Raw genomic sequence first — 27739 nt, forward strand, 5'->3', positions numbered from 1 at the left:
GAAGTTTTAATCCATAACTCACAGTACAAGGTGAAATACTGAACAACTTAGAGATGATCAAGAAGATAATAAGATCAACTACAATAAAGGAATAGATGTTTCTCCCAGCAGTATGTTCACATGACTTTCTTAATGTAAAATTACTCTTATATACATTTGATATGATTATCAATGCAGATGTTCTCTTAAGCAATGCAGATTACAACCTACCTCATACTCCCTCATTCTATGCCAACATTTTTGTGTAGGTATTAAAATTGTTCAAGCTATAATATAAGAGACTGACCCAGGCCCTAAGTGAATTATACTTTATTAAAGGATCCATGGTTCTAATTACTGAAGTGGACCTCAGATCTTCCTCATGGTCTAAGATTCCCGCTTATTCCAGGGCCTTGCATTTATAAAGTTTGATACCTAAGTATATAAAAGAGGCATGAAATACAGAATCTCATTTGGTGGTAGGCATTGCTCTTGAGGGCCAAAAATGACATATCAGCTGGGGTGGAGGGTGTAATAGGTTGGGTGAGATGGGTCATCTCCACTGACTAGGTAGTCAGTCCTTAGGTTAGGCAGGAGGAGATGGTACAAGCTACATAGATGCTCCAAGAATATATGATGCGGGACTTTTTGTACCATGCTTGTACCACCACCACCACCTATACTTGGTTTGTTCATGGAATTTGAGCAAAATAAGATGGAGATATCTTTGGTGAATATATTAAAATGATCACTAACAATTATTATCACTTATAAAATAATAATGACTTGAATAATACTGATTAGAGGTTCAGTAGGAGCACTTAATGAATCATTTCTCTAACTTGTTAATATTCTTCTATGAATTCTCCATAAAATGTTTACCAGAAGAGCTGGGAAAATCCTTCTGGGAAAAAATAGAATTTACTGATCACCTCAAAAAGAAAAAAAAAAGGCTGAAAATTCCCAGGAATATGATAGCTAAAACTAAAACTAAAATAATGAAAAAAAATGCTTCAGACATCCAGAAAGAAATTTCAAGAACCAAGGAACCATGATCAAAACCAGAGTTGTCAAATGCGATCCAGCAGGCTAATGACATTAAAGACTCCCTAGTGTGACATGAACTGGATTAAAATGCTAATGGGAAACATTTAACAAAGTAAATAAAATGAAACATATATGATATTACATTTTAAAATTAAGTCAATATGCAGCCCACAGGTATCTTCAATATAAGTTAATGGTCCCCATTTATATTTGAGTTTTATACCACTGGTCAAGATCACAAAGACTGCAGAATCGGTTATAAAGGGCGGAAAGTTACTATGAGATTCTATAAGGCAAAGTGATGAGACACAAATTATTCTGCAAAAATGAATACACTCCTATAGAGTAAAATAAAATGGCCTTTAATGGCCTAAAAGATTTCAGATATTCTTGATGAAATTATCAGATATATGTAGAAATTTTGAAATGAAACCAGAGAAGGAAAGAGTAATCCAGGAACTTAAATATATGTGGATATTTGAAAGAGATTACATGATGATGAAAGGCTAAAATTCTTTTTTAAAAAAAAATTAATTTGTTTTCAGTTTTCTACAATCACTTCCATGTATCACAGATACTTCCCCCTGCCTTCGTCCTCCCTCTCCAAGATAGTATGCAATCTTATATAGGTTCTACACGTACATACTCACTAAATACATTTTCATCTTAATCATGTTGCAAAGAAGAATTAAAATGAATGGGAGAAACCATGAAAACAAAACATAATAAAACAAAGCATAACACAAGAGAAAATGGTCTGCTTTGTTCTGTGATTCTATTCCATAATTCTTTCTCTGCATGTGGAAGTCATTTTACCTCAAGAATCTTTTGGGGACTTTTTTGGTCCTTACATTGTTGTGAAGGGCGAAGTCTACCAGAAAAATCTGTCTCACACTGTGGTTGTTGCTGTGCACAAAGTTCTCCTGATTCTGCTCTTTTCACTCAGCATCAGCTCATATAGGTCCTTCCAGGCCTCTCTGAAGTCTTCTTGTTCATCATTTCTCACAGCACAATAATGTTCCATTACACTTATATAACATAACTCGTTCATCCATTCCCCAGCTGATGGGGATCCTCTCGATTTCCAGTTCATGGCCACCACAAAGAGGGCTATGATTAATATTTTTGTCCATGTGGGACCCTTTCCCATTTTTATGATCTCTTTGGGATACAGTCATAGAAGCAATGTTGCTGGGTCAAAGGGTATGCACATTCTTGTAGCTCTTTGGCCATAGTTCTAAATTGCTCTCCAGAATGGTTGGATCAGCTCACAACTCCACCAACAATGAAATAGTGTTCCAACTCTCCCACATCTTCTCCAACAGTTATCATCTTCCTTCTTGTCATGTTAGCCAATCTGATAGGTGTGATGTAATATCTCAGAGTTTTGATTAGCATCTCTCTAATCAATAGTGATTTAGAACATTTTTTCATGTGATTATAGATAGTTGTAAATTCCTGTGAAAACTTTGACCATTTATCAATTGGGAAATGACTTGTATTCTTATATATTTGACTCACTTCTCTATATATTTTGAAAAGATCTTTATCACAGATACTAGTTGCAAAAATTCTTTCCCAGTTTTATGCTTCCCTGCTAATCTTACTTGCATTGGGTTTGTTTGTGCAAAAAACTTTCCAATTTAATGTAATCAAAAGTATCCATTTTGACCTTCAAAATAATCTTTATCTCTTGTTTGTCAAAAAGTTCTCCATTGTCCATAAATCTGACAAATACACTATTCCTTGCTCCCATAATTTGTTTATAGTATCAGTCTTTATATCTAGATAATGTATTCATTTGGACTTTATTCTTGTGTATATTGTTAGGCATTGATCTATGCCCAGTTTCCACCACACTGTTATCCAGTTTTCCCAGAAATTTTTGTCAAACAGTGACTTCTTATCCCAGAAGTTGGGATCCTTGGGTTGATGAAACAACTTTCATTGACTACTGTGTCTTGAGTACCTAACTTATTCCACTGGTTTACCTCTCCATTTCTTAGCCAGTACCAAGTGGTTTTGATGATTGCTGCTTTATAATACAATTTGAGATCTCATAGGGCTAGTCTACCTTCCCTAGTGCTTCTTTTCACTAGTTCCCTTGCTGTTCTGAACCTTTTATTCTTCCAGATCAATTTTGATATTATTTTTTCTAGCTCTAAAAAACAATTATCTGGTCATTTGATTGGTGTGGTACTGAATAGGCAAATTAATTTAGGCATGATTGTCATTTTTATTATCTTAGTTCAGCCTACCTATGAGCAACTGATGTTTTTCCACTTACTTAGATCTGACTTTATTTGTGCAAAGAGTGTTTTGTAATTGTGTTCATATAGTCTAGGTTTGTTTTGGGAAGTAGACTCCCAGATATTTTATACTGTCTACCAGAACTTTAAATGGAATTTCTCTGTCTCTTGCTGTTGGGCTTTGTTAGTAATATATAGAAATGCAGATGATTTTTGTGGGTTTATTTTGTAACCTGCGGCTTTGCCAAAATTGTTTATTATTTTAATTAGTTTTTTACTCGATTCTCTGGGATTCTCTAAGTATACCATCAAGTCATCTGCAAAGAGTGATAACTTAGTTTCTTCTTTGCCTATTCTTATTCCTTCAATTTCTTTTTTCTTTTCTTATTGCTAAAGCTAACGTTTCTGAATTTTGTGTTCATCCTTCATTTCTGAAGAAGACCATGCCATCAGAGAAATGATGATATGACTTGCACTTGATTTTGTTTTGAGTGAGGGAGGGCTGTGCAAGATCACTAGCTTCACTTCTCTTCCAGGGTAATCTAAATCCAGTGACTAGATATTTATCAGGATGACTGAAGATGACCAAGGATGCACTGTGAGACTTTGGGCCCTTTAGGCCAAGGTCTTTGCAGGTATTCACGCAGGATGAGATAATACCCCTTCATTGAATAGGCCTGTTTAAAAAGTAGCAGGAACATGGCCCCTTAAAGAGGCCAAGAAAGTGAAGGACATCAGGTTGGGAGGGAAACAGCAACAGTTGCTATTGATAATCACTCTAAAGCCAGGAGTGTCCAGAAGAGCCCTTGGGCAGGGTCCCATTGGAATCTCAGCTTCAGAGTGCAGGAGGTTTAATGTTTTGGGAAAGGAAAGGCAAGGAAAGGAAAGGAAATAAGTCAGCAAAACCCAAGGAAATTAGATATCTTTTGGCCATCCAAATTTACTTTCCTTTGGAGAGGAGAAGGAAGGGGAGGTGGAAGCAGACAGGAGAAGAGGAGCTCAGTTACACAGCTAGCTGGGTCCTCATTCATCCAGCTGTATCTGCTCACAGGACTGTGTTCATCCTTCCTTGCTGAAGAAGACAATGCTATCAAAGAAATGATGACATGACTTGCATGTGACTTTGTTTTGAGTGAGGGAGAGCTATGCAAAGTCACCTGCCTCACTTCTCCTCCAGGGTCATCTGGCTAGCATTTCTAGTACCATATTCAATGACAGTGGTGATAATGAACGTCTTTTTTTCACTCCTGATCTTATTGGAAATGCTTACAGCATATCTCCATTACATATAATGCTTGCTGATGGTTTTAGGTAGATAATTTTTATTATTTTATGAAGAGCTCATTTTATTCCTGTGTTCTTCAGTGTTTTCAATAGAAATGGGTGTTCTATTTTGTCAAAGGCTTTTTTTTTCACCTATTAAGATAATCATATGGTTTCTTTTAGTTTTGTTGTTGATATGATCAATAATGTTGAGAGTTTTCCTAATATTGAACCAACTCTCCATTCTTGGTATAAATCCTATCTGATCATAATGATCATAATCAAGAATCATAATAATTCTTGTGATAAGTTGCTGTATTCTTTTTGCTAATATCTTATACAAAATTTTTGCATCTATATTCATTTGAGAAATTAGTCTATAATTTTCTTTCTCTGTTTTGGTTTTTCCTGGTTTAGGTATCAGAACCATATTTGTACAGTGGATAGAATTTGCTAGGACTCCTCTTTCATCAATTTTCCCAAATAATATGTATGGTATTGTTATTAACTGTTCTTTAAATGTTTAATAGAAATCACTTGTAAATCCATCTGGCCATGGAAAGATTTTTCCTAGGGAGTTACTGATGGCTTATTCAATTTCTTTTTCTGAAATGGGGTTATTTAAGTATTCAACTACCTCTTCTGTTAATCTGGGCAATTTGCATGTTTTTAAATATCCACCTCATTTAGATTGCTAAATGTATGGGCCAACTGTTGGGCAAAGTAATTTCTAATTATGGTATTAATTTTCTCCTTGTGGAGGTGAGTTCAACCTTCTTGTTTTTGATATAGATAATTTGTTTTCTTTCCTTTTTAAATCAAATTGACCAAAGTTTTATCAATTTTATTGTTTTTTTATGTTTATTTATTTAATTTTAGTTTTCAGGACTCATTTCCACAAAATTTTGAGCTCTAAATTTTTTCCCTATATCTTCCTTCTCCCACCCCAAGACACTGTTCATTTGATTACCCCTTCCTGTAATCTACCCTCCGTTCTATCACATTTCTCCCTTATCCCCATTTTCTCTCTTTTCTTGTAGGGAAAGATAGATTTTTATACTCCATTACCTGTATTTATTATTTTCCAGTTGCATGCAAAAACAATTCTCAACCTTTGTTCCTGAAACTTTGAGCTCCAACTTCTCTCCCTTCCTCCCTCCCTCCCCATCCCCACTGAGAAGGAAAGCAATTCAATATAGGCTTTATCTGTGTAGTTTTGTAAAAGACTTCCATGATAGTCATGTTGTGTAAGACTAACTATATTTTCTTCCATCCTATCATGCATCCCCATTTATTCTATTCTCTCTTTTAACCTTGTGCTTCTCCAAAAGTGTTTGCTTCTAATTACTTCCTCCTCTCATTTGTCCTCCCTTCTATCATGCCCCACCCCATTTTTCCCTTTCTCCCCTACTTTCCTGTAGTATAAAATAGATTTTCATACCAAATTAAGTGAGAATGTTATTTCCTCCTTAAACCAAAGGTGATGAGAGTAAGCTTCGCACTTTCCCTCTCACCCCCCCTTTGGTCCTCCATTGAAAAAGCTTTTTCTTGCCTCTTTTATGAAAGATAGTTTGCTACATTTCATTTCTCCATTTTTCCTCCAAATATACTCCTCTTTCACCCCTTAATGTTATTTTGATATCATCCCTTCCTATTCAGCTCACCCCTGTGCTCTCTGTCTGTACATATATGTGTGTGTGTGTGTGTGTGTGTGTGTGTATGTATGTATGTATAATCCCCCCAACTACCCAAATACTGAGAAAACTTTCAAGAGTTACAAATATTATCTTTCCAGGTAGGAATGTAAACCGTTCAGTTTTAGAAATTCCCTTATGATTTCTGTTTCCTGTTTACCTTTTCATGTTTCTCTTGATTCTTGTGTTTGAAAGTCATATTTTCTATTCAGCTCTGGTCTTTTCATCAAGAATGCTTGAAAGTCCTCTATTTCACTGAATGACCATTTTTTACTCTGATGTATTATACTCAGTTTTGCTGGGTAGGTGATTCTTGGTTTTAATCCTAGTTCCTTTGACTTTTGGGATATCATATTCCAAGTCCTTTGATCCCTTAATGTAGCAGCTGCTACATCTTGTGTTATCCTGACTGTATTACCACAATACTAAAATTGTTTCTTTCTAGCTGCTTGCAATATTTTCTCCTTGACCTGGAAACGCTGGAATTTGGCTACAGTATTCCTAGGAATTACTCTTTTTGGATCTCTTTAAGGAGGTGATTGGTGGATTCTTTCAGTATTTATTTTACCCTCTGGTTGTAGAATATCGGGACAGTTTTCCTTGATAATTGCATAAAAGACGATATCTAGACTGTTATTTTGATCATGGCTTTCAGGTAGTTCAATAATTTTTAAATTTTCTCTCCTGGATCTGTTTTCCAGGTCAGTTGTTTTTTCCAATGAGATATTTCACATTGTTTTCAATTTTTTTCATTCTTTTGATTTTGTTTTGTAATTTCTTGGTTTCTTATAAAGTCATTAACTTCCATCTGCCATATTCTAATTTTTGAAGAACTATTTTCTTCAGTGAACTTTTGAACCTTCTTTTCCATTTGGCTAAATCTGCTTTCTAAAGAATTCTTCTCTTCATTGACTTTTTGAATCTCTTTTGCCATGTGAGTTAGTCTATTTTTAAGGGTTTTATTTTCTTCAGCATTTTTTGGGTCTCCTTTAGCAAGTTGTTGACGTGCTTTCCATGATATTCTTGTATTGCTCTCATTTCTCTTTACTATTTCTCCCCCACCTCTCTTACTTGATTGGCAAAATCCTTTTTGAGCTCTTCCATGGACTGAGGCCATTGAATATTTATTTTGGAGATTTTGGATGCAAAAGTCTTGACTTTTATGTCTTCCTCTGATGGTAGGCATTGTTCTTCCTCATCTGAATGATGGAAGAAAATACCTGTTAACCAAGAAAATAACCTTCAATGCTCTTATTTTTTCCCCTTTTGGGGGCATTTCCCCTACCAGTTACTTGACTTTTTAGTCCTTTGTCAAAAGGAGGGTATATTCTGGGGACCTCTAAGTTCTCGGTTTTTCCAAGGTGGCACGATCAAAGGAGAGGAGTTTATTTCTATTCTGGTCTATGCTCTGGTCTGGGACCAACCACAAGCTTTTCTGCCCAGGATATGTGAGTAGGATTCCTTGTTCAGAGCCTCCACCAGCTCCACCAGCCAGTGCTTCTCCTCATCCCAAGACTTACACTCAAGGCTGATACCCAGATCAATCACTCAATTCCCCCAGGGTCTTTAGATCAAGGGTTCCAAAAATGGATGCTGCCTCTGCACTGGCTGCTGCAGCCACGGCCAGAGCAAGTTCCCTTCTCACCCAAGTGAAAGAGCTTTCTCACTGATCTTTGAAGCTGTCTTTGGGTTTGTGGGTTGAGTAATATTGGAACCATAGCTGCTCCCTGGGATTCTGGGCCCTGATGCCTGCTGCAGTCCTGTTGCTGCAGCACCACATGGCCAAGGTTCTGCTCTGCACCCTGCATAATAATCCTTTCTTTTTGGCCTTCCAGGTTGTCTTGGGCTAGAAATCTCTTTCACTCTGTTGTTTTGTCACTTCTGCTGCTCTAGAATTTGTTTAGAGTCATTTTTAACAGGTGTTTTATGGGCTGTAGGGAAGAACTTCCATAGTTCCCTCCTTCTGCTCCACCATCTTGGCTCTGCCCCCCTTGTTTTTTTTCATTAAACCACCTCTTACTTTTATTTATTAGTTCAGTAGTTCTGTTAATTTCAAATTTATTAATCTTTCCTTTGGTTTTCAGTATTTCTAATTTTGGATTTATCTGGGGATTTTCAATTTGTTCCTTTTCTAGCTTTTTCAGCTATATGTCCAATTCATTGATCTCCTCTTTCTCTATTTTATTCATGTAGGCATTCAATGATATAAAACTTACCCTAAGAACTGCTTTTTCAGTATTCCATAAGTTTTTGTAGGTTGTCTCATTATTGTCATTTTCTTGAATGTTTTTTTGATTGTTTCTATTATTTGTTCTTCAACTCACCCTTCTTTAGGATTAGATTTTTTTAATCTAATTAATTATTGGTTTATCTTTCCATGGTCTTAAATTACATATAATTTTTATTACATTATGAACTGAGAAGGATTCATTGGCTATCTCTGCCTTTCTGTACTGTATTGCGAGGTTTTCATGCCCTAGTACATGGTCATTTTTTGTATATTTGCCATATACCATTGAAAAAATTATGTGTTCTTTTCTATGTCCATTCAATTTTCTCCAGAAAGTCATATCTACCTTGTCCAGAGTTCTATTCACCTCCTTCACTTCTTGTTTATATTGAGGTTGGATTTATCAAGTTCAGAGAGGGGAGAAGCTGAGATCCTCCACTAGTGTGGTTTTGCTGTCTATTTCTTCCTGTAATTCCCTTAGCATCTCCTCTAAGAATTTGGATGCTATACCACTTGGAGCATATAAGTTTAGTAATGATATTGCTTCATTGTCTGTGGTGCCTTTTATCAGGATACAGATTTCTTCTTTATCTCTTTTTGATTAGATCTATTTCTGCTTTTGCTTTCTCTGAGATTAGTATTGCTAGCCCTGCTTTTTTTTACATTATCTGAAGCACAATATGTTCTGCTCCAACCTTTTACCTTTACCCTGTGGGTATCATCCAGTTTCAAATGTGTTTCTTGTAAACAACATATTGTTGGATTATGGTTTTTATCCATTGTTATATCCTTTCTGGTTTATTGGATATTTCATTCCACTCATATTTACAGTTATGATTACTGTGCCTTTCCCTCCATCCTCTTTCCCCCATTTGTACTTTTATTTCTCCTTCCTCCTTTTCCCTCCACAACAGAAATTTAATTTTTGACCGTCACCGCCTTCAGTCTTCCCTCCTTTCTTTCAGCCCCCATTCTTTTTACTCCCCTTTTACTTTACAACTTCTTCCCTCCCTTTTAGCCTCCCTTGACTTTTCTTTCACTCTTCCCCTCCTACTGTTTATAGAGCTAGTTAGATTTCTATATTACTTGAGTTTGAAATCTTTGAACCAAATCAAGTGAGAGTAAATCTCAAACAATTCTCATTTCCCTCCCCTCTTTGCCCATAATGTAATATACTTTTTTGCCTCTTCCTGTGATGTAATTTACCTTTTTCTGCCTCTCCCTTTTCACATCTGCCTTCACACCCTTAAACTTCACAATCACTTCACACCCTTAAACTGCGTTTTTTTATCTCATCATTTACTTTATACCCACTTCCTCTATCTATATACATCCCTTTTATATAGTATAATAAATATCCAGTTCTCAAGATTAAAAAGTGTCAGGAATTTGGAAGACACTAGCAGAAACTGGGTTCAAAAACTGCTAACTTGCCTATGCTCTAACTCAACAGAGGACAACTCCTGTGGCCAGACCACTCCTCCTCCACACTAAACACAGCTAACTCCAGGGTAATTTTGGGGAAACCCAGAAGGACTTCACCTAGCTTCTGCTTTGACACACCAGCTAGCACAGCACCAGGTAAGCTGCAGCATTTTAACTTCTAGCTGAAAGAGCCAGAGGCCACAACAGACAAGGATTGTGGGACAGAGCCCCCTGTGCCCCAGAAGCAGAGATCCACTTTTAATGCCAGACACTTATCATGAGCAAAACCAAACCAGAATAAAAAGATTGTAGAATCCTTCTATGGGGACAAGGACCAAAACAGGAATACCAGAGATATCAGCATTGAGACTGAACTCCCATCTGAAACTTCAAAAGGGAATATGAACTGGTAGCAAGCCCAAAGAACATTCTTGAAAGTGCTCAAGAAGGATTTTAAAAGCCAAATTAGGGAAGTTGAAGAAAAACTGGCCAATGATTTAAAAAATTTAAAAAAGAAATCATGGAAGCATTTAAAAGGAAAATTGGAGTAACAGAAAAGAAAGCACAAAAACTAACTGGAGAAAATACTTCCTTAAAAGGAAAAATTGAACAGATGGAAAATGAGATGCAAAAGTTTACTGAAGAAAACAACTTGATAAAAATCAGAATCAAGCAAGTAGAAGCTAATGACTCTATAAGACATCAAGAATCAGTCAAACAGAATCTAAAAAATGACAAGATAGAAGAAAATGTAAAATATCTAATTGGAAAAACAACTGACCTGCAAAATTGATACAAGAGAGAAAAATCTAAGACTTATTGGTCTACCAGAAAGCCATGATGAAAAAAAAGAGCCTGGAGAATATCTTCCAAGAAATCATCAAAGAAAATTGCCCAGAAGTCTTAGATCCAGAGGGCAAAATAGCCATAGAAAGAATCCACCATTCACCTCTTGAAAGGGATCCCAAACTAAAAACACCAAGGAATACAGTTGCCAAATTCCAGAACTAACTAACAAAGGAGAAAATACAGCAGACAGTCAGAAAGAAACAATTCAAATATCAAGGAGCTACAGTCAGAATCACACAGGAACTTGCAGCTTCTACATTAAAAGATCAAAGGGACTAGAATATGATAATCAGTAAGGCAAAGGAGCTGGGGCTACAACCAAGGATCAATTACCTAGCAAAACTGAGCATAATACTTCAGGCAAGGAGATGGACATTCAATGATGTAAGAGATTTCCAGACCTTCCTGATGAAAAGGTCAGAGCTCAACAGAAAATTCAATCTTCAAACACAAGTCTCAAGAGAGGCAGAAAAAGGTAAACAGGAGAAAAAACTTGTTATTTAATATTGGCAAACTGTTCACATCCCTGTAAGAGAAGGTGGTACTTGTTAATCTTGAGAACTGCATATTTATTATGATATATAAATGAAATATACATAGGTAGAGGGAGCGGACATAAATTAAATGATGTGATGATAACAATGTGATTTAAGGGTATGAAGGGATTGTAATGGGAGATGTGAAAAAGAGAAGTCAGAAAAACTTATATTACATCACAGAAAGAGGCACAAAATTATATTAGAGTAGAGGGAAAGAGGGGAAGGGTGAGCATTGTTTGAGATTTACTCTCATCTGATTTGGTTCAAGGATGTTAAAACAAACTCCATTAACTATAGAAATCAGACTAGCTCTATGGGCAGTACAAGGGGAAGGGGAAAGAAAAGGGTGAGGAGGTAAAAGGGAGGCAACAAGTAGTAAGGGAAAACCAGAGTAAAAGGGAAGGTGGCTGAAAGAAGGGAGGGAAGACTAAGGGAGGCTGTGGTCAAAAATTAAAACTCTATTTTGGAGAAGAAGGGAGAAGGGTGAATCAAAAGCATAAGTGGGGGGAACAAGGGTGAAAGGAAAGACAGATAGTAATCATAAGTGTGAATTTGAATGGGATGAACTCTCTCATAAAATTGAGATGAATAGCAAAATGGGTTAGAAACAATAATTCAACAATATGGTGTTTACAAGAAACACCTTTGAAGTGTGGGGATACACATAGGGTAAATTTAAAAGGTTAGAGCAGAATATGTTGTGTTTCAGGTGATGTACAAAAAGAAGGGGTAGCAATCTTATTCTCAGACAAATCAAAAGCACAAATACATCTAATCAAAAGAGGTAAGGAAGGAAACTATATTCTGATAAAAGGCACCATAGAAAATGAAGCAATATCATTACTAAACTTCTATGCTCCAAGTGGTATAGCATCCAAATTCTTAGAGGAGAAGTCAAGGGGGTAACAGGAAGCAACAGACAGCAAAACTATACTACTGGGAGACCTCAACCCCCCCCCTCTGATCTTGATAAATCTAACCTCAAAATAAACAAGAAAAAAATTAAGGAGGTGAATAGAACTCTGGATAAGGTGGATATGACAGAACTCTGGAGAAAATTGAATGGGGATAGAAAGAAATACATCTTTTTCCTCATGGCACATGGCACATATACAGAAATTGACCAGGTACAAGGACAAAAAATCCTCGCAATCCAGTGCAGAAAGGCAGAGATAGTCAATGCATCCTTCTCAGATCATAATGCAATAAGCATTATATGGAATAAGAAGCCATGGAAAGATAAACCCTAAATTAATTGGAAATTAAATAATCTAATACTAAAGAATGAGTGGATTACATAAGAAATCATGGAAACAATCAAGAACTTCATTGAAAAAAATGAAAATAATGAGACAACCTACCAAATCTTGTGGGATACCGCAATGACAGTTCTTAGGGGATGTTTTATGTCTTTGAATGCCTATGTGAATAAAATAGAGAAAGAGGAGATCAATGAATTGAGCATGCAGCTTAAAAAGCTAGAAAAAGAACAAATTTAAAATCCTCAAATACATACCAAACTAGAGATGCTGAAAACAAAAGGAGGGATTGATAAAATTGAAATTAAGAAAACTATTGAAGTAATAAATAAAACTAAGAGTTAGTTTTATGAAAAATTCAATAAAATTTACAAAACTTTGGTTAATTTGATTAAAAAAAGAAAACTAAATTATCAATATCAGAATTAAAAAGGGTTAACTCACTTCCAACAAGGAGGAAATTAAACAATAATTAGAAGTTATTTTACCCAGGTGTATGATCATAACTTTGAGAAACTAAACTGTATGGATGAATATTTTTAAAACATTTAAATTGCCCAGATCAACAGAGTAGGAAACTGAATACTTAAATAATCCCATCTCAGTAAAAGAAATTGAACAACCCATCAATGAACTTCTTAGGAAAAATTCTCCAGGGCAAGATGGATTTATAGGTGAATTGTATCAAACCTTTAAAAAACATTTAATAACAATACTATATAGATTATTGGGGAAAATTGGTGAAGTAGGAGTCATAATAAATTCTTTTTATGATGCAAATATGGTTCTAATACCTAATCCAGGAAGACCCAAAACAGTAAGAAAATTATAGACCAATATCTCTAATGAATACAGATGCAAAAATTTTGAATAAGATATTAGAAAAAGAATACAGCAACTTATCACAAGAATAATACACTATTATCAGGTAGGATTTATACTAGGAATGGAGGGCTGGTTCAATATTAAGAAAACTCTCACCATTATTGATCATATCAACAACAAAACTAACAGAAACCATATGATTATCTCAATAGATGCAGAAAAAGCCTTTAACAAAATACTACACCTATTCCTAATGAAAAGACTGGAGAGCATAGGAATAAATGGAACTTTCTATAAAATAATAACCATTATCTACCTTAAACCATCAGCAAGCATTTTATGCAATGCGGATAAGCTAGATACATTTCCAATAAGATCAGGGGTGAAACAAGTATGTCCATTATCACTACTGTTATTCAATCTGGTACTAGAAATGTAATCTACTTATTCAAACTGCCAGATAATTACTTTCTAGAGGTAGAAAAAATAATATCAAAATTCATCTGGAAGAACAAAATATTCAGAATAGCAAGGGAACTAATGAAAAGAAACACTAAGGATGGTGGCCTAACCTTACCAGATCTCAAATTGTGTCATAAAGCAGCAATCATGAAAACTACTTGATACTGGCTGAGAAATAAAGGGCTAGATCAGTGGAATAGGTTAGGTACTCAAGACACAATAGTCAATGAACATAGCAGTCTGCTGTTTTATAAACCCAAGGACCAAAGCTTCTGGGATAAGGACTTACTGTTTGACAAAAATTTCTGGGAAAACTTTATAATAATGTGGCAGAAACTGAGCATAAACCAATGCCTGACAGTGTACACAAGACAAAGTTCAAATGAATACGTGATCTAGGTATAAAGACTGAAACTATAAACAAAGTATGGGAGCAAGGAATAGTGTATTTGTCAGATTTATGAAGAATGGAGAAATTTTTGAGAAAACAAAAGATAGAGAACATTATGAAGTGCAAACTGGATAATTTTGATTACATTAAATTCAAAAGTTTTTGCACAAGCAAACCCAATGCAAGCAAGATTATAAGGGAAGTAGAAAACTGGGAAGGATGTTTTGCAACCAGTGTCTGTGATAAAGGCCTCCTTTCTAACCTATATAGAGAACTTAGTCAATAATACATGTCATTCCTCAACTGGTAAATAATCAAAAGATAGGAAGAGACAGTTTTCAGAGGAAGAAATTAAAACTATCTAGTCATATAAAAAAAATCCTCTAAATCACTATTTATTAGAGAGATACAAATCAAAACAATTTTGAGGTACTGCATCACACCTTCCAGATTGGCTAACATGACAAAACAGGAAGATGATAAATGTTGGAGAAGGTGTGGGAGAGTTGGAACATTAATTCATTGTTGCTGGAGCTGTGAGCTGATCCAACCATTCTGGAGAGCAATTTGGAACTATGCCCAAAGGGCTATAAGAATGTGCACACTTTTTGATCTAGCAATATTGCTTCCTTGACTGTATTTCAAAGAGATCATAAAAATGAGAAAGGGTCCAACATGTACAAAAATATTCATAACAGCTGTCTCTGTGGCGAACAAAAAATGGAAATCAAGAGGATGTCCATCAATTGGGAAAAGACTGGACAAATTGTGGTATATAAATGTAACAGAATACTATTGTGCTATAAGAAATGATGAAAAGGAAGATTTCAGAGAGTTCTGGAAGGACTTATATGAATTGATGCTCAGTGAAAAGAACAGATCTAGGAGAACTTTGCACACAGCCACAACCACAGTGTGAGAGGAATTTTTATGGTAGACTTATTCCTTCACAGCAATGCAATGACTTAAAATATTCCCAATGGACTCTTGAGGCAAAATGCCTTCCATACCCAGAGAAAGAACTATGGAACTGAATCACAGAATGAAGTAGACTATTTTCTCTTGTGTTATGTTTTGTTTTGTTTTGTTTTTTGGTTTCTCCCATTCATTTTAATACTTCTATTCGACATGACTAAGGTGAAAATGTATTTAATAGGAATGTATGTGAAGAATCTATATAAAACTGCATCCCAGCTAAGGAAGGGAATAGAAAGGGTGGAGGGAAGGACAGGGAGGGAGAGGAAAAACCTAAGATATATGGAAGTGATTGTAGAAAACTGAAAACAAAAAAATTAAAAAAAATAAAAATGTGATTATATAAAACTGAAAGCAAATAAAATAATTGAAAAAAATAAAAATATTACAAAAATATTTGTGACAATAGGACTAGAGAAGCAAGGATACATAACAGGTGTATTTTAGTTGTAGAACAGCTAGGTGACTAAATAAATGTGAATCAAGAAGAAGGGGAATATTCAAAGACATGAAATTGAGGTTTTGCATATGAGTGAACAGAGTAGGAGTCTCACAATTAGCAGAAGTAACAACATCAGGTAAGGGAACATTTAGGTAGAAATGTTCAGTATGCATTTATTCATATGAGTTGGATTTTTGAGAGAAACATTGGTCTTGGTGATATTTCCAGAGACTGAGATTTTGCAAGAGCAAATGATGATGTTGCATAAAAAGCATAATGAAGAAAATATTAAATCCAATACCATCGATGGGAGAGTGCTATAGAAGACATGCAGCAATAAGGACAAATAGATAGGAACAATAGCCATTCCTCAATAGATAAGTATGTAATTATATACTGCAGTTTTGAAGAGAACTATGTACTGTAAATGGCCATTGAAAATCACTCCAAATCACTAATGATCTCAGAAGTCATTGACTCAATCCATATCAAAGAAGAATCAGTTTTCACAATGAAAGAACAGAAGATGAAGAATCTCCAGAGAAAAATAAAGTGTGGAGACATCTTAGCATCACAAGTTTTCTTAGTATACTATAAATTTTTTCAAAATAAATTCTTTATAATTGTTTGATACTTTTTTTCCAAAGAGAAAAGTAACAAAGTGAAATAAAAGATAAGAAGGAAGTACAAGTAGCTAGAAGTAGTAGTCCAATGTTTGATAAATCCATGAACATGAATTAGTAAATGGAAGATTCTTTTTGAGAACTACTGAAAAAATCGCAAAGTAATTCTGAAGAAGGTAGTTTTGTACCAATATTTTGTACTGGAGATATGTTAAACTCAAAATGAATGTCTCAATTAATTATAAAAGTCACATCATGGAAAATTAGAAGGTAATGAAAGTAGGTATATTTCTTATTTATAGTAGAGAAAGAATTATAAACAATACAGATAGAATATATAAAAAGACAAAATGTATAAATGTATAAAATGACAAAACTCTTGCATAAGTAAAATCAATGAAGAGAAAGAAGAGCAATTGTAGAATGGACAAATATATTCTTCAATAAAAGTCTCATATTTTTGGATATCCAAAAATACTGAGAAAATTGACATAAATATTTAAAAAACCCCACAAAACCTTCCCTTTTGGACAAGTTATCAAGGAATGTGAAAAATAATTTCCAAGTGGAATTGTATTGGCCATTTGAAAATACATTTCAAATTACTAAGAGTAAAAGCAGTACAAATAAATATAACTTTAAACTGTTCATGCTTTAACCCTGTGATCACACTGTCAGTCATACTATATTCCAAAGAAGTCAGACTTAAACAATGATCTTACATATACCAAAATATTTATTCTGTAGAGACAAAGAACTGGCAACAAAGTGAGTCCCTATTGACTGGGAAACACCTGAAAAAATGTGTGACAGATGAATGAATGAGAAAAATTATTGTGTTGGAAGATATAAAAAATGTGTTTGAACTGATAGAATGAGGAATAAGCAGAACATAAAAGAGTAATATATACAATGTCTAAGAAATGGTTACAATAGGGAAGGTGACCTGAGATCAGCTAAAAGCAAAACAGAACAGTGCTGGATCCAGAAACAAATAATGAAGCTTACATCCTTATTGAAAACAGATAGACTTAAAACTGGGAGGGAAAATGTTGCAGGTATCTAAGTAGCACACAGGATAGAGCTCTGGTCCTGGAGTCAGGAACCAACACCTGATTTCAAACTAGCCTCAGACACTTAGTGCTCTGTGAATATGGACAAGTCACTTAACCTTTGACTGACTCTATTGCTTTTTCTGCAAAATTGTGATAATAATAGTACCCAACTCTGAGGGTCATTTTGAGAATTAAAAGAACTTATATTTTACAGCACTTCATAAAACTTAAATAAATACTAGATATTATGTATTTTCAGATGTATTCAGATTATACACATAAACATACATGTATAAATGTGTATATGTATATACATGCATATAAAAGGAATAATATCCATCCATTTTACTCAAAATGACAGTCATTACCATATTGGTGGTAGTTGAGCCACAGGGATTTTAGGTTTCTGAAAATGTTAATGATGAATAAATTATAAAAATATTATGTACTTATAACAATTAAAGCACATACTAAATTTTAGGGATACAAATAGCAAAGTACACTACCTAATCTAATATGAAAGCATGGATATCATTCATTTGGTCCTTTGGCTCCCTTATGCAACTTGTTGTTGTCTAGTCATTTTTTAGTTGTGTCTGACTCTTCATGACACCATTTGGGTTTTCTAGGCAAAGGTACTGAGGTGGTTTGGCATTTCCTTCTCTAGTTCATTTTTAGATGAAGAAACTGAGGCAAACAGGATGAAGTGAATTGCCCAGGGTCACATAGCTAATAAGTGTCTGAGGCCAGACTTGAACTCAGGAAGGCTGACTCCAGGCCTCGTACTCTATCTACTGGGCCACTTACATTGTAATATTGGCAACTGAAAACCAAAATCAGTTATTTCTTTTCACTAAATCTTTAGAAAAATACATAACTACATTTTATGGTTTCTTTTTTTTGTTGTTGTTTGATTTGAACTTAGCCTTTAAAAAATCAATCACTGGGATAACAAAGTGAAATTTTCTGACTTGGTATTTAATTGCCTCCTTGTTTCAGATTTGATAACATAATCAATGAAGATTTCTGTAAAGGGGTAATAAAAATGCATATTTGATTTAATTTCATAAAGTATTCTTGCAAAATCACATTGCTTTGTTTCATAGTGTGATGTTTCCTTGAGTTTAATAATATTTGCTAATATTTTTAGAAGTGCGTTTGGTCAAAAAGTTTTTAATAGTTAAGAATCAAGCTCTCTGTAGAAGATCATAAAATCTCCATAGTAACTTCTTATTCTCATTGGTTTAAAAACAATAGTAAATTTATATTTTAAAAAATCATATGGATAATGTTAATGGGTTTATTTAGATCATTAAGAAAATGGGATTATGAATAAGTCTACTTACCTGAAAAATTACAAGCATTACCTTTACTATAAATTGCAAGTATTATAATTTCAGGGGACAGGGGAAGACACACACACACACACACACACACACACACACAGAAAGAGAGAGAGAGAGAGAGAGAGACAGACAGACAGACAGACAGACAGACAGACAGAGACTGTTAAGATAATCTAGTATAATACTCACATTTTATAAATGAGGAAACTGAGGCATAAAGCAATTTATTGCCTTATTGATAGCAATGTACTAGCAATCAGAAGGAATGAGATTTAGATATGTCCTCTGAATCATTTGTAATACTTTGTCAGTGCCACCTCTCTCCGTCAAAGCCAGTTCTTCTACCTGTTTTCACATTCAGTAGGACTAGATAAACAAAGATTCTATCTATGGAAAAATTATTCAGGGTTCCTTTCAGCATTGTCATGAAAATTTAAAAAAAATAGAAAGAAGATAAAGGATACACTAATATTTCAATAAGTTGTCTTGAATGTTTTTGGACTCTAGACACATAATCCATTTTTTTTTATTTTCCTGCATTCTCTGCGGGTCATTAAATGTGAATAATTATAGCATGTGAACTGTCTGAGGGACACAAAATCCCCACAAATTTGGTAATTTACTAGTATTTTTCCACCCATTTTTCTTTTAAATTGAGATATTCTGGCTAATACTTTAACATGGTTAAGATAGCATGAAACCTATGCCAGTATGTATATGATAAGGTCAATATGTGAATGATCTGTGAGTTAGAATGCTGAAGACAGCATGAAACTTGTACCAATGTACATATGACAATAGGTCAATAATTTGTGATTTCATTAGTGTGAATCTGTCTTCCAGCCACCAAGTTCAAATCCAACTACACATATAAATAAAAAATCTTCTATTCAGAGACATACAATAATTTATCCATGTTTCCACAGATAGCAAAGAACAAAAAGAGGTAACATTCACACTCAGGTCATCTTACTACAAATCTAACACTCTGCCTATGAGAGAATTTTTGAAGCAGATAAAAATATGTGGAAAATAAGATGTTTGTCATATAGTCTGCATTTATCAATTCCATCTAATTTCTGAACATTTTTTCTTTGAGGAATTTTTCTTTTAGAAATATGAAGCATGATATAACCACAGAGGAATTCTCCTGATTTAAGTTCTGTCACCGTCTAGGAGCATCAAGAGCCTCACATCTTCAATCTTTGAATGCTATCTAGACATTGCCTAATTCATTCAATTTTTATGAGATAGCTATGAGAACATGATTTTCCAGTAAAAAACATAGATACAATTAAGAACATACTTGGAGGTCAACTTTTCTTAAAGACAGCACCTATGTCTGTGAAAAAGGCCTAAGAATTTTATTTACCTATGAAATGGTTAGTTAAAGGAGTGCCATAGCTTCCTCTTTCCTTACCATCTAAAAGACAAATGTTATATCTGAAAATGACTTAGTAGGTGATCCATTCTAACCTTATTATTATTTTACTCTTGCATTTATATGTAGCTAACAGAAAAGAGGGGAGAGAGGTATAACTAAGATGACTAAGTAGAGAAGCATTCAACTGAGCTCTACCATATTATCCTCCAATGACTCTAAACTTATACATCAAATCAACTAGTGGAATAGTAGAAACAACAAATGTTGGGTAGAACAATTTTTTAGCCAAGATCACTTGGGGTTTGACAAGAAAGGTCTGTATAAGCAAGTGGTAGTTGGGTGGGTCTGGAGTACAGGACAGACTAGTCAGTGTCTTGGAGGCTTTGGAGGTGGTTGCATTGGTAATAGAAGTAACATTTCTCACACTATAAATCTGGAGAATGTTAAAAAACTGTTCAGAAGGAGACCATGGTAGTGGATCCATTGCTAGCACTGGGCTCAGGAGCCTGTTGCTTTGCTCATACGTAGTTCTGGATTACAGTCCCAGGGCCTAAAGAGAGGGCAACAAGACAACAGGGGGCTGGGTCATAGTTCCATGGCAGAGAGGAGTGCTTGTGATCATTCATAGGGGAGTATGGAACGGTTCTCAATTTCAAGATAGAAGGAGGTATTAGCAATTGTGGCTGCAGGAAAGTCAGATACCTGGTCACAGTCTCAGTGAAGGGGAAAGTGTTAGTGCAGGTGACTACAGGCAAACAGGGTCCCTTCCTGGGGAAAGATTGGAGCACAGGCCAGGAACGCATTGTTTGTACCTCTTCCTAGATCATACCACCTTGGAAATGCTAAAAATGTACAAACCCCCAGAACCAGCTCTGAAAATAGTGGGGAAGTCCCCAAAAATTCTTAGGAAAATTCTGCCTCCATCCTGGGAGCAGAGCTCAACTTTAAAACAAAATTAAAAGTCAAGAAATAGACTGGAAAAATGAGCAAACTACAAAAACTATCTGACCATAATAAATTACAATGGAGAGAGAAGATTAAGACAGAAACTCAGAAGAACTATGTCAAAGAAAGTATAAAGCCTTAAAGAAAAGTGTGAATTGGATGCAAGTTCAACAAGAACTATGAAAAGTGCTCAAGAAGTATAAAAATCAAATCAGAAAAATATTGGGAAAAGAAGTGAAAGTGATGCAAGAAAATTATGAAGAGAGTCAGCAGCTTGATAAAAGAAGCACAAAGAATACTAACGAAAATTTCACCTTAAACAAATGAGTCAAATAGCAAAAGAGGTGCAAATATCAATTGTAGAAAAGAATGCTTTAAAAAGTAGAATTTGCAAAAAGAAAAAAAAAGAGGTACAATAGCTGAAGACGATAATTCCTAAAAAAATTAGATTTGGGCAAGTGGAAGCCAATGACTCCATGAGACACTGAGAGAAAATAAAATCAAAAGAAGGAAAAAAGAAATGAAAATGTGAAATATCTGAGTGGTAAAACAACTGACCTGTAAAATAGAGTGAGGAGAGAAAATTTAAGAATGATTGGACTGACAATTTTCTGCTTTCCTTCTGTTCTTGTCTACCTTTGTTTTATTTGTTCAATTTTTTTTTAAATCTAATGTAAACTACCACACTTGAAACAAAGAATTGTACATAGACCAAAAGTAAGAGTTTAGAGATGAGTCTGTCAGAGATAGCAATCATGATCTCAGACAAAACAAAACTAAACTAAATCTAATTAAAAGAGATGAGCATGAAAACTACAATTTAGTAAAATGTACCATAGACTATGAAATAATATTAATACTAAATATATATGCACCAATAGGAATAGCATCCAAACTCTTAAAGGGAAAGTTAGATGAATTACAGAAGTAGTAAAACTATTTTCATGGAGGACCTCAATTTTCCCCTTTCAGGACTAGAAAAATCTAACCATAAAATGAGGGAAATAGATGTTAATCAAGTGAATAGAATTTTTAAAAAGTTAGATACAATAGATTTCTGGAGAAAATAGAATGGAAATAGAAAAGAGTACACCTTTTTCTCAGCCATATAAGACATCTTTGAAAAAGACTGACTATATATTAAAATATAAAACTCTCATAACCAAATACAGAAAAGGAGAAATATTAAATGAATTATTTTCAGATCATAATGCAATAAAAATAGCATTTAACAAAGAGTCATCAGATGGAAATTAATTAGAGACTAGTCTAATTGAAAAGAATGTGATAATTAAAAAACAAACCACAGAAACAGTTTATTTCATTAATTGTAAAAATCACAAACTTTGGTGGTTGCAACAGATCCAAAGGGAACATTTCTCTCTCTAAATATACATGCCAGTAAAAGCGTGAAAGAGCACATTAACTGATTGAACATTAAATAAAAACCTAAAAAAAAAAATTGAAAATACTCAATTAAGCATCAAAATAGAAATCATGAAAATCAAAGGAATGATTAATAAAATTGAACATACAACTACACATTAAAATGCTTTTTTAAAAAAAAATCTGGTTTTAGGAAATAAAAACTATAAAGTAGATCAACATTGATTGATTTCACTTATTTTTTTTTCTAAAAAAGAGAAAACTAAATTGCTATGGTGAATGCAGCACCAATGAAGATTTAGTTAAAGTAATTATAATGAGTTGTTTTGCATATGCTAGGAAAATGGACAATCTAAGGGAAGTGGATGAATATTCATTAAAAAATATGCTGCTCAGATTAACAACATAGGAAATAGAATACTTAATTACTCTCTCTTAGAAAAAAAAAATTGAACAAGTCATAAATGAGCTTCCTGAGGGGATGGGAGTAAGATCATCATGTCTTCATAGATTTACAAGGAACTTCCACCAAACATTTAAAGAACAATTAATCCCAATACTATATGAACTAGTTGGGAAATAAAGATTAAAGAACTGGTACAAAATTTCTTTTATGACACAAACATGGTTTTAATAGCTAATTCATGGAAAGCATGAGTAAAGAAAAACAATTACACTACAATTTCTTTAATAAATATAGATGCAAAAATTTGAAATAAAATACTAGTGATTATAGATGATTTCAGAAAAAAAAGCATGGGAAGTTTTACAGAGAACAATGAAGAGTAAAATAAGCAGAACCAAGAGAACATTGCATAAAATAAAACAATTTTGTTTTAAGAGTAACTTTGAGTGAATGAGTTATTTTGTCTATTTTAAATAGCCAAATTCACAGTAAAGCGTATATAAAGAAAGACACTATCTGCTGTCAAGTAGAAGTATGTATTCAATAACTTTATACAGATATAGATAAATTTGTGTCCAATGGTAGTCATATCTAGGGCAGGGATGGAGGAAGGAAAGGAAAAATAAAAAATATTTACATGATAATTTTATTGTGTATTTGAAAGGAATAGCAATCATGCATAGCAGATTTGCAGTTTCATGTACAATCATCTTTTTGTTGTACTGTGTTATGGAAATGCTTATTTTGTTACATAAATTTAAACAAATGAACAATTAACAATAAAATAATAAAGCAAAATACTAGTGAGAAGATTACCATAATATATCAAAATATTCATGTACTATGACTAGGTGGGCTTTCTATCAAGAGTATAGAGCTGGTTCAATACTAAGAAAATCATTGGCATAATTTATCACATCAATAATGAAACTAAAAATGACTATCTCAGGTGTAGAAAATTTTTTTGACAAGAGAGCACTTATTCCTATTAAAAACAGAAATCATCAGAATAAATGGAGCCTTTCTTAAATTGGTAAACAATATCTATTTAAACCATCAGAAAGCATTATCTGTAATGGAGATAAGTTAAAAGCCTTTTCAATAAGATCAGAAGAGAAGTTGAGATGTCCATTATCCCCGCTATAATTCAGTATATTGTTCGAGAAGTATTAACTATGGTAATGAGAAGAAAAATAAATTTTAGGAATTCAGATAGGCAATGAGGAAACAAAACTATCTCTCTGTAGGTCATATGATGGTTTACTTAGAAAATCCTTGAAAATCAGCTAAAGAGTAATTGAAATAATTAACAATTTCAGTAATATTGTAGTATATAAACAAACCCACATAAATCACCAACATTTCTATAAATCAGCAACAAAGTCCAGCAGAAAAAGATAGAAAGAGAAATTCCATTTAAAATAGCTACAGACAATATCAAAAACACAATTCCACATTAATTTGCTTATTCATTCACATGCCAATTAAGCTACTAAAGATTACTTTACTGAGTAACAAAAAAATAACAAAATTAATTTGGAAGAACAAAACATCAAAACAAAACCAAAAAACAAAAGGAAAACCTTCTAATATTAAAATCCATACACAACTGGAATAGACTGTTTATGGATGTACTAAAATCTCACCTGTGAAAGGTCTTTAAGAAAAAAAAAATCACATATGATTAGATTGCACTAGATGTTCTTTTAGTTCCTTTCCAAGTCTAAGATGCCATGATTCTTTAAAAAAAACCTCTCATGAGAAAAAAAATGAAGATAGTAATGAAGTTTAGGAAAAGAAGACTAGTAAATATGTTTTAAATGTAATATAATATTTTAATAATAAATATTTTAAAATGTCTTGTATGTCTGATATAGCACATATATATTTGCATGCATTCCCCATATTAGGGAACCAATGGGTATAATTAATCATATTAAATAATAATAATAAAATACCAAAAGTATACTTTTGTCTCAAAAACTACAGATAAAAAAGGCTTTCCAAAGTACAACACATCTTTATATTAGAAATGCCACAAAGTAAACAAAGATTTTTAAAAAGATATAATAAATACTTTCTGTCTAAAACCAAAAGTTGTCATACGAAATGAAGATTCTCTAGAAGTTTTCTCAATAAATTCAGGAGCAAAGGAAGGATGTACACTCAACCCACTGTTATTTGATAATTTAAAAAAAAAATACAACAATAGCAATAAAACAAGACAAAAGTATTAATAGTATAAATCTAGAAAAAGAGAAGGTAATACTATCTTTGCTGATGATATAATGGTTTATGAAGAAATTCTGGAAAATCAGTGAAGATACTGAGATCATCAATTCAGCAAAGTTGGATACTCTAAAATAAGACCAGAAAAAAAAACAAAAAAAAAAAAAAACAAGGTCATTTCTATGCAATAATGAAACACAGGGCAAGAGAAAAGGGAAAATCTCATTCAAAATACTTGAAAAATGCACGAAATATGTGGGGACATATCTACCCCAAATATAAATATACAGATTCATTTACAAAAATTTTTTTTAAATAATGATTTATATACATACACATATATGTATGGAAAGAAATTAATTGTATGTACATTTATTAATACTGTTACCCAGAGCCCACACTGCCCAAATCTATAGTCATCACATTTCACTCCCCCCCGCCATTGTTTTTGTGTACTCTTATGGGAAATGGGGGTAAGAGCATCTAGGCTCTCTGCCAATGACCTCAAACTACCAATAATGTTTCCTCAAATAGAGGGGCTGTGGGTCCCCTGTATTTCAGTACCATTTACCTACTAATGTTCACATTCATTTTTCTAAAACAACGTTTACTTAAAATCTATAATTGCAAATATACAAATTTACTATCCAATACATGGTGATCAGTCCCTTTTGGAATGCAATTCAGAATTATGTGCATAAAATTATTAGAATATTCATTCTCTTTCATCCAGAGAATCTGTCTTATACCCCTAAGAAAGACACTGATAAGAATTAAATCCTTTTAAAGCCCCAAACATTTATAGCTGCACTATTTTGTGGTTGCAAAGTATTGCTAAATACTCATCTATTGGGGAACAAATTGCGATGTGAATGGAATGTAAAATTGATATTCTATTAAAAATAATGAACATGATGAATATAGAGAAGATGGAAAAAAATCTTGAAACGATTACTTTCACCGCCCACTGCCTTTGCTCCTATACGTATATTGCTGAGTCAAGTTGAGAAAAAAAAAAAAAACCAACTAAACGAATTCATTGCAGTTGCTGTTATATCACCTCAACTGTGTCATCATTGCTTTCAGACTGTTCTTCTGTATGTCCCTAATTAAACCCCATCTCACTCATCACAGTAGTTTTGCATGCTTCTTCCATTATCTCCTTCTTCACTCTTGTGTCACTTCATGAGGTGTCCCTTCTCCTTGCCAAAGCAAACCCCTATACTTGCACAAGTAATGCTATTTCATTCTATCTCAATCAGATGGTCTCTCCGTCATCCCCATTCTCTCACTTGTATTTAGTCTTTCCTTATTCATTGCTTCATTACTGTATACAAACATGCTCATGTCTCTTTCAACCTCAAAAATCTCTCAATCTTTCCAGCCCCAATCACCATATCATCACCTTTCCTTAATTCTGTCACTTAATTTCATGAGAATGTGGCTTCCAAAGTTCCCTCTACTGTCATGCTCTTCTTAACTCTCTACAGTCTGGGTTCTAATCTCCTCATTCAACTGGAACTGTCCTCTACAAAATTACCAATGATCTCAGACACACCAAATCCAATTTATTTTTCTCAATCCTCACCTTTCTTGACCTCTCTGTAGTCTTTGACTCCATTGATCACCTTCTTCTCTTTAATAATTTCTTCTATCTAAGTTTTTAGGATACCATACTTACCTATCTGAAAACTCCTCAATCTCCTTTGATGGATCTTCATCCAAGTCACATCTGTTAAGCATAGGTATCCCTTAGAGCTCTGTCCCAAGTCCTCTTTTTTTCTTCATGATTATTTGGTTATCTCATCAGCTCCCATGCATTCAATTATTATCTCTCTGCTAATGTTTTTCAAATTTATATTTCCAATCCTAAAATCTCCACTGATGCTTAGTCTTGCATATCAATTTGCCTGCTAGACATCTTTAACTGAGTGTTCCATAAATACCTTAAATTTAACTTGTCGAAAACCAAACTTATCTTACTCCCTCTCCCCAAAGTCTCTTTCTTCTCAACTTCACTTTTAATATCAAGGTTTCCACAATCTTGCCAGTCCATCAGAATCACAACTTAGGTGTCACCCTCAATTCTTCGTTATCTCTCATCCTACATGTCCAATCTGTTGCCAAGTCATGTTCATTTCATCTTTGCAACCTCTCTTGAATGAACTTAGTCTGTGACTATCACCATAGTGTTCTGGGTGCTTTGCCTGGCAAATGTTTCTTCCCACTCCAGTTTATTCTCTATTCAGCTACCAAAAGTATCTTCCTAACGTGCAGGTTGAAACATGTCAATAAATATCAGTTGCTTTCTATCATCTCCAGAATGAAATATAAAATGCTATGTTTGCTATTCATAGCCCTTCAAAATATACTTCCCCTACCTTTCTAGTCTTCTTAGACCTTATACTCTGCCTATGTACTCACAATTCCAGTGACACTATCCTCCTTTTTGTTCCTCAAATAAGATACTCCATCTCTTGGTACTTTCACTGATGGGTCCTCAGCTCAGGAATATTCTCACTCCTCATTTCCACCTATGGACTTCCCTGGCTTCCTTTAAGTTTGAGCTAAAATCTCACCTTTTATAGGAAGCTTTCCTCAATCCCTCCTAATTCTAATGTCTTCTGCACTGTTGATTATTCCCTATTTATCCTGTAAAGAGCTGGTTTTTACATAGTTGTTTGCATGTTGTCTCCGTCGTTAGATTGTGACCTCCTTAAGGCAAAGAATGGCTTT

This window comes from Notamacropus eugenii, chromosome 4 (assembly GCF_028372415.1).
Source record: "Notamacropus eugenii isolate mMacEug1 chromosome 4, mMacEug1.pri_v2, whole genome shotgun sequence".
In the NCBI taxonomy this organism is placed as follows: domain Eukaryota; kingdom Metazoa; phylum Chordata; class Mammalia; order Diprotodontia; family Macropodidae; genus Notamacropus; species Notamacropus eugenii.